Below are 7,971 nucleotides of genomic sequence, written 5' to 3' on the forward strand. Positions count from 1 at the left end.
CCCCCAAACATCCCCGCACACACCGCCCATCCCGCACACACCGCCCATCCCGCACACACCGCCCCCAAACATCCCCGCACACACCGCCCCCAAACATCCCCGCACACACCGCCCAGCCCCGCAAACACAGCCCCCCAAAATCCCCGCAAACAGAGTCCCAAAACACAGCACACCCCTGCAACATCACCGGGAACACGGCCCCGGAACATCGCCGCAGCTCAGCCCCGCAACACGTCGCTGCCACCCCCGGTGACCCGCCGGGACACGCTGTCCCCCTGCCAGCGGGCGCGTCCCGTCCCCACGGCGCGGAGCGGCGCCTGTGGCCATCGCTGCCGCTCCGCACCGAGCCCCGCGGCTGGAGCGTCACGGAGCCCCAGAGTAAAAGGGAAAGTGTTTTTTTTTCCGCTCCGGGTTAATTTTAAAGTTCGTTTTCTAAAGCGTCTTAAAAGTCAGCGGTGGCTTATGTAATTTTTCCTGCAGCGTCACAATGAGTGAATTAAATAGTCGCGTCATCGCAACCTTTGGGTTCACACTCTTTTGTGCAAGTTTGGAAGGGCTGCTTCAGGAGGCGGCTGGCACGTTATGTTGAAATAGATTTCTTTTGAAAACTGTGTCAGACGGATTAGCATGTGATACACAAGGTAAGACCTAAGGAGTTATGACTTAGCACCATTACAGCCTGTGAACGCAGTAAAGCTGTGAGCTACTCCTTCCCGGGCTGAGTCCAAATATGGATTCCTTTCTTTTGAATTGCTGAAAACCTTAAAAGTTTCCCACTGAATCAACTGCAGCTCAGGCACCACACAAAGGTGTTGTTGCATACTCTAAACCACTGAAATAAAGCCAATGAATATTTCTGTGACAATTTTTTTCTTTTTCCTGACAGTGACCTTTACATTCTAATCCTGATTTATGCACAGAATTAACAATTTACCAAGAACTTTTGCTGAAATGATCCTTTTGCTTCCATCAACAGCACTAGCTAAGCTCTGGGAAATTTCAGAGCTACTCTTCCTTACCTTAGTCCAAGGATCTTACATTGTCTCTACCTGCTTGTAAATCCATGGTAATTCTACTGAATCTTCTTCAGTGCAGCCGAACAAGTTTGGGCACAAAGAACAGGAGAATGCCTCCCAAGGAACCCTCCAGGTTATCATTTGAGTTTTGGGGGTTCCTTTAAAATGATCTTAGAGAGCTGCCTTTGGTACCAGGGCTTCCTTCCAGACACAGCTGAACCAAGTCACATTCAACTTGTGAGCCACAGGTGTACCAAATGCTGAATAATTTCTCAAAATATTTCTATAATTTTACTGCTTTTAACTGGTCTAGGGACCTCTATCAGCACTTTTGGCAACTTCTGTTTAGATATTATGTGTCTGATTTCATCTGCCTCTTTTTTTTTGATTGGAGGGAGTGGTTGTCCCGGATTTTCTCCCCTTATCTCCCCATTTTTTTATTCTAGCACACTTCTTAAGGCCCCTTGGTGACATTCCTTTCAGTCCAGCACCACCTAGTATAGTGTTTAAATCCCTAAGTGACAATGAAATGACATTTCCAAGGAGAATTCCCTTAGCTACCAAGCAGAACCCAATAGAACAAAACGGATCTTTTGGTGCCAATCAAATGCTACCCTCACCACCATGCTGAACGTTCACAGAACATCTCAGCATGGGCTTTGCAAACAAACCAGGCTCAGGACAACTTCTCTGGTATTTATTTCACAGCTTTGTGCCCTTCCACTCCAAATCTCATGAGGACAGGTATTGCTGTAACCTGGGGAGGATTTGAGCTTCCAAATTTGGTGCTGCTCCAGCCTGTGAACAGCTCAGTCATTCCTGTCCTCTCCGAGGAAAAAAAACCCCAAACCTTCTATCCACAGAATTCCAAATGGCAACACAGAAATTAAAAACACAGTCAAACCTTCAACCTTCATTTCTGAAACATCTCTGGTTCCCTTGAAGTGTTCATTGATGACATGTCAAGGCTATGCTGTAACTTGACAGTGGCTTGAGTTTTCATTTTTGGCTGATAGCCAGCTTGCAAATAAATAAATAAAAGGCACTTAAATACCTAGTGAGCTTTCATCAAGGTTCCCCTAGCCCCTTGCCCTTGAGCAAGCCATGTGTGCTCTCCACAGCATCAGCCTTGCCTGACCTCACTGTTTGGAAAGAGGATGGTGAAAAATAGCCTCCAGCTTGGGACAAACCTGGGGAGTTTAAATTGGAAAATGCAGATACCTGAAAAATTGCATGTATATTTACACTACAGGTAAAGTCTCATTTCACAAGGTTCTGTTTTAAAAAATGAAGCATCCTCCTTTCCACTCGGAGCTTGGTATAAAGGAGGAATATGGGATTTCACAGAGATCCCAGGTGACCTGGAATATGAGCTTTGGACCAGAGGACTTATCCTTATCCATATCAGTTCTAAAAAACATTTACTTTAAGAATGTGTGTGGAAAACTAATTGTGCTGTTGCTGAGTTCCAGTTAAACTAGTACCTTTCCTGCCTGGACACTTAATTATTTTTATCTGGGAAGCTAAATAACCTCAGTGGTGTAATAATGAAATGAACCATGAGGGCTTTTTAAGCATAAAACATACATGAATCATCAATGCTGAGGTAGAGGTGCTAACATAGAGGAAAAGTAGGGCATTTGCCAGCCAAGACATCTGATCCCATTGTGTTATTTTTCAATATTAATGAATAAGTAAACACAAATAGGCTACTTGTTTTTAGGTGAAGAGCAGCTGTCAAGACAATACCCAGGCAGTAGTTCCTGCTTTGAGACTTTACTGTAAAATGCTTTTCTTGTAACTTGAGTAATTTGAAAATTTACTTCCTTGGCTTAATGCTTGGAAAAAAGATTTTGAAAAAAATTACCAGGAATTCTTCAAGGGGGAAAAAAAAAAAAAAAAAGTGTTGATTGACAAAGAGCTGTAAATAAGGTTTTGCCAAGGAGTACAATTTCAGAGCGAGATGCCATCAACAAATCAGCTCTTTAGCTTCTGCTTGCACCAGTTGCCCGTGTAAGTGGCAGCATGTTAACTTTTTGAAGGTGTGAATGCTCTGAAAACTGGTAGTTCTGAGCAAGCAGGTTAATAAAGATATGGGATTTTCACCATTTTATGTTTTAGGCCAAATAACAGATGGCTACAAAAAATGACAGCAAAGTTTGATGATAATCCAAATTGATATTATTATATTCATGCTTCCAGAATGAAGTACTCAAGCTATGAGGCTCAGAGAGACAGGATCCTGAACTGGCTTATTCCTAGGAACAAGGCAGATCATTTATAGCCCAGCCTAAGAAATCCATTAGGTCTTAACAGAGAATAATAACCTTCCTGAAGGGTTTTTAATTGACATTTCAAATTCCTTAAGAGGAAGATAATTCTCTTAAATTCTTAAGGATCCCTCAAATTGTATAACAAAATGACCATTTTCTGTTACTGGTTAAACACCTTTAATGCAGCTTCTCAAGTGCTGCTGGTTTTTTTGCAGCACTATTGCTTTCATACCTATTAAAGCCAGTAAGACTATTCTGTGGGGATTTACAGTAAGGCGATTTGAAGACGCCATTAAGGAGATCAGCCCTCTCTGCCTGCCAGGCTGTTTCCTGTCAATAAAGTTATCCCTCCTCATCCTGTCATTTGGGGCAGTTCTGAAAATGGAGACTCGGTTTGGAAACCCAAAAGAGATTCCTCCTCTGAACTGAGACCCCCACCTTTTCCAGCAGCGTGGGGAGCAGTTCCAGATTTCATACTGATGATTTCAGAGTAATATTTAGGGAAGAGGAAATTGATAACACCTTTGGAGAGTGTTGTGTAGGCTTGGTCTCAGGTGGGATCACTTAGGGGACAGAATTTGCTCTTTGAAGTTTCTTACTGAACCTAAGACTCCTGAGCAGGTACATCCATCTGCTCAATCCCATTTTCTACTGCATGGCCCTGAACACAGACAGACTCAGCTGGCTGAGAGAAAATGAAAAGCAAGGCTAGGTAGATGGGAGAGCATCCATGGTGTCTAGGAAGCAATGCTTCAGTGTGACAGGCTTTTTATCTTGGCCTCTTTCTCAACAGGAATTGAGAAGGTAAATAGGAATGCTTGGAAGTGGAAACACCTAGGGAAGCAAATTGGTTTTTGTCTAAAATATCTGATGCCTGAAATCCTCTGCTGGGAGCAGCTAGCATGGGGGCAAAGGGACCTGCCAGGAAGGGTTTTCTTACAGGTGTAAGGTACTCTCCTAAATAAAAATGAGAAACTTGAGGCAGTTTTTTTCCAGGTTAAAGCATCACCCATTCTTTCTTCAGAAAGGTTTGTCCTCAGTGACATTTAATCTACAGTACCAGCAGGCAGAATCAAAGCAATTTGAGGAGGTGACAGAATTTCAGATTTCAGACTTTGACTGCAGAAAGGCAAAGAAATGATGGAAAAAATATGTCTCTGTGTGCATTTTTCACTCAGCCAAAGCAAGGCAGAGGATGGTGATGGAAGGTTCAGGTGCAAGTGACAAGTCTCACAAGAAGATAAAGTATTGCTGACCTTCTTGCCAAGCTGTCGAAGGCAGACACAGTAATTGCAAGTCTTCTGGTGAGGAAGAAGAGCTGTGGGCAGACTTGGCTAACCAAGGAAAGGAGGCAGCTGGAGGAGCTGGTCCTTGCAGGAAATCTGCAGAATCTGCAGTCTGGGTCACAAGCTTTGATCAAGCAGCCAAGAACCAAGTGGAAATCTACCGCCAAAATCTGGAGGGAGGAGCTGGAGGCAAAAATTTTTGCAAGGGTAGGAGGGAATGGAGTTGACTAATGAAGCCACCACATTACAGAGATAACTTCGGATAGCTTAATTGGATTGAATCAGTTAATTGGACTGCAACAAATCAACCAAATTTGACACTCAACATCCTCTGAAAAACAAGCCAAGGGCAAGTGGAGGAAAAGGGCAGGCAGGGAGAATGCAGCACAAAGGGGAGGAGACAGCAGGATACATCCCCCTTCCTCAGGGCGGAGGCATCCCATTCTGAAAGTTAGAAGAAGATAAGAAAAGGTAAAAAGCTTTCCAGGAGGAAGTATTCACAAAGCTATGGAGATAAGAGGAGGGCAGAAGCAGGATGGGCAAGCTTTGAGAAAATTTGAGCAAAAATTGATCACAGGGATCCCCAAAAGCAAGTCAGGTCCCATAACGGATGTTTGTAGTCAGGAGTGAACTCTACAGGGTGATGAAAGGGAAATAAACCCAAACCAGGACACACATGTGACCTCAGTGACATCCCTCAGGTCTGACAGCCTGTTCATATTGCAAATTACAGCATGCAGCCAAGTCAAGGGACCCAGATGTTGCCTCCAGGGCAGAGGTGGCAGAGCCTGAGCCACAGAGGCTGTGTGCAGCATGAGCCCTGTGCTCCACAGGCACAGAGTGATCTGACAGGCGTCTCAGGGCCAGCGGGAAAGTTCCTCTGTCTTCACTGTCCCCGTGATGCAGAGAGCACCAAGGACACGAGGACCAGCGCCATGTGCCTGTAGGAAAGAAGGGATGCAAGCGGGTACTGCCCTGAAGGGACAGAGAGAGCATTTTGCAACTTATTTCCATCCCCAGGAAAAATGTAAGAGGCCTCTCAGAAAGGAGAGGGTGGGTTTTGAATCAGGAGAGTTGAGGACTTCTATACTTCATACCTTTTACCTCGCAGAGAAGTTTCTTTGGTTAAAGCCACAGCTGGAGTTTTGTGTCTCTTTCTCAGTCAGTAGGATGTGCCTGGGTTTATCTGTGAAAGTTATGGCTGATTAGGAGCTGTGGGAGAGGGAACACTCCAGCTCGGACTGAGCTCAGCAGGGCATACAGGGGGCTTGGGAAGCAGTGCCCTGAGGCATGTGAGGCTGGCTCCTTGAGCAATGGCATCCTCAGGACTGGCTGAATAAGAGCAGCCTGCAGGCATGACCAGGCTGTGAGGAGGAGCCCTGGAATCTTGTCTTGGGATGGCATTGTCCTCCAGGCATGGGCATTTTTTGAAAAAACAGCTAAACAAAGTGATTTCTATTTACAAAGTACCAAGCTGGCTGGTCAGAAACATTTAAAAAAACAGGCGTTTCTAAAACCACCTAGCAGTGTGGTTTCTGAGATGCTATTTTCAGCATGCTGTCAAAACAAATCTCTATCCATAGCTGAACTGACTGACTCTTCTTGTCAGGATGACTACCCCTACCAGTAGTTGAACCAGTCCTAACTCAAGGTTTCAAAAGCAAGAGCAATATTTACTGGTTGATTTGCATTATCTGTAGGAGGAAAGTGGGAAAGCTGGATAGCTCTGGAAGTGACCTCTTGTGCTGATCCTTCTTCGCCCTGCGTATGTCAGGGCTCAGCACTCAGAGTGGTTGAGGAATCACAAACATTCAATTCACACCATGTAGTTAAAAAAAAAAAGTTTGAACAGGGGTTAAATCCCTCCTGCTTGAAGTATCAGCTTTGTGGTGAGCAAATCAGTTTGAAGTCCCAGGTAATTCCCTCTGTGCCATCTTGTACCAGCGGTAGTCCCAGACAGACCCCAGACTGCAGGTCTGGCCAGCGGGTGTTCCCTCTACTTCTGGACCCTCAAGCCGTACCAGAACAGAGAGAGCTGACAATTCAGCCACACAAAAAAGGCAAGGAGGGACTCAGCTGCCACCCTCAGGAGTGAGGGTGTCGGTGCCCATCCAGCAGATGTGTGTGAAGTGGGAATGTCCAGATCTTTCCCACTTGTGTGTGTAAGTGTCCAAATGCTTCTCGCTTACACACTCGGGCCAAACTTACCCTCTTATGAAGCACATCCTGAGGTAAATTAGAATAAGCAGCCATTCATAGAAGGTCTGCAAAACAGGAGGAGTTTTGTTTGTGTCATTCTTTAAGGCAGCAGCCCTTTAAAGCCTCTTTTATAAGCTATGGTAAATGGGCTCCCAGCATGCTCCTTATACTGAGTCAGCATGTAGATACTGACTGGAGCAATGGAAACAACATTTTTAGGGAGTCCTGGGAAACCTGGGGGACAGATACCAATGGCTAGACTCAGAAGTCAACTTCAAATCAGAATCCCCTATTTATCTACACCTATACAGACTAGAATATCAGGATGTGAACCTGGTGCAGGCAGAGCGTGCCAGACCCAGCTTCTTGGGCACTGAGCAAAACAGGTCAGTGCCACAGTCCCCTTTCCTTCAAACCCTCTGCACAGGTGCCCTGTCCATAGCAACAGACCCCTGAGCTCTGCTAAAGACTCTGTGGGTTTGCAGTCTCTGTGCTGTAACAGCTCTCTCCATGCCCACAGTCCCAGACTCCCCCTTAAGGCTGGGATTCTCCTGTGCTGGCTTCTACATCCATCCCACCTTCTGGGGGACAGCAGGACTCAGTGATGCCTGCACAACTCTTTCCTCCCAAGTACTTTGGTGTGTCTTCATGCTGGCCAGCTTCTGCTCTGCAACAGCACCCTTCTCTACTAGGTTTACATAATCCACCATCATCACTGCTTCCCACTCCACTGTTTTTAATGCTTTAAATGCACAGAGGAAGACTCAGACTCCTCTCCAACAGGTAGCTATGATCATGCTTCAGGCAAGTCATTCTCTAAATGATGCAGGACCAGAGGCAGCAGTTATGATAGCAGTTATTCATTTTCCATTTACCATGTCTGTAATGGTTGGTGGATCATTTGCCCGTGTGCAATTCACATATAGCCCTTGCAAAAACACTGAGAGTAGCATCTTAACTACATTCCTAAGAGAAATTTAGGCTGAGTTGCTGGAGTGCTGTCTTGGTTTGAAATGACAGGTGTCTGCTAAGGAGGGCAGGAGCTTCCCTTGCAATGGAAAATGTAAACCCCCTCCCTTGGAATTATTATAATTTTGAAATTAAAGGGCTCTCAGGCTGAGATATGGGAGTAGGAATAACAGCTCTTTACTAGTATGTATAAAAAAAAAAACAACCAAAAAAGACCAAAACCTACAA

The 7,971-nt window shown here is 45.2% G+C and overlaps 1 protein-coding gene across 1 annotated transcript in view; it reads right to left on the minus strand.

Moving 5' to 3' along the window:
* SINHCAF (SIN3-HDAC complex associated factor) overlaps window positions 1-191 on the minus strand; it is an 18,444-nt gene extending 18,253 nt beyond the window's left edge. The window contains exon 1 of the mRNA XM_015629185.3: window positions 174-191. The gene's annotated coding sequence lies outside the window, so the exon portion shown is untranslated. The remainder of the gene's footprint in view (window positions 1-173) is intronic.
* Window positions 192-7,971: the final 7,780 nt, after the last annotated feature.

Source organism: Parus major, chromosome 1A (genome assembly GCF_001522545.3).
Source record: "Parus major isolate Abel chromosome 1A, Parus_major1.1, whole genome shotgun sequence".
NCBI lineage: Eukaryota > Metazoa > Chordata > Aves > Passeriformes > Paridae > Parus > Parus major.